At 43.9% G+C, this 843-nt stretch overlaps 1 long non-coding RNA gene across 1 annotated transcript in view; it reads right to left on the bottom strand.

The window, feature by feature from the left end:
- Window positions 1-465: 465 nt before the first annotated feature.
- LOC103250929 overlaps window positions 466-843 on the bottom strand; it is a 1,933-nt gene continuing 1,555 nt past the window's right edge. Inside the window, exon 2 of the long non-coding RNA XR_503689.1 lies at window positions 466-780. This is a non-coding gene — a long non-coding RNA (uncharacterized LOC103250929). The remainder of the gene's footprint in view (window positions 781-843) is intronic.

The following is an 843-nucleotide window of genomic DNA, read 5'->3' as shown; positions in this document are numbered from 1 at the left end:
GTTCACAAAAGTACAAGTTAAAAATCCTTAGGAGCTTATCACTATCAATTCATGGGTATCATCCCCCCCCCAACCCCTCCCCTGCATGATTCCTACACAATATAAAAGTATTCGGAAGACTGAGTTTTCCTGGAGGAATTATGAACTGAAAATTAGCACAAAATGCAACATGTAGATGTTTTGTTTACATCCCGTGCAACATGTAATGTTTTAAAAGTAGAAGTCTGATGCATTTGAATGATGTATGGGATGAGGCTACCATTTTACCCTGGGTTCCGAACTCTCATTTACTTCTGTTTGAGGAGTAAAATAGAGGAATGCAACATAAAATAGTGTGTATGTATTTTGAGCACAAAGTTTGGTGACTAAAGCATACTGGACAAGGTTAGGCCAAGTAGCATTAGCAAGTGACGTGGAGACTTCTTAAATCCACAACAGAGATCACAAAGTACTGGAGCTACGGGTACCCAACCACAAAAAAATGACTATACAAGGGTTTATTAAATACTTGCTAGACACATTTAAAACAACTTCAGAGACCACATGATTTTCTAAAGCATAATGGCCAGGCATGTCAGCCTGTTCAGTAACCTCTGGCCAGAATGCCCCAACACCTGCCAGCACAGTGTCTTTTCCCTCATCCCAGCAGGCAACACGCATGTGAGGATGCAGAGGGCTTCCCCACGTCAGGGACCAGGTTGGGACAGCTCATAGGGCTCCTGCAGCAAGCTCTGGCGATGGTTAGGTTCGTATGAGGGGCGCTCTTTCATCTGCCGTTCCCTGAGACACAGAAGGGAGAAGACAGAGAAGTTAGGTGATGTCAGAAACATCTCCCCGTGTGAA

The sequence above is a fragment of the Carlito syrichta genome, unplaced genomic scaffold (assembly GCF_000164805.1).
Source record: "Carlito syrichta isolate Samal-C Ts95f unplaced genomic scaffold, Tarsius_syrichta-2.0.1 Scaffold54736, whole genome shotgun sequence".
NCBI lineage: Eukaryota > Metazoa > Chordata > Mammalia > Primates > Tarsiidae > Carlito > Carlito syrichta.
This window is presented reverse-complemented; position numbering and strand designations above follow the sequence as displayed.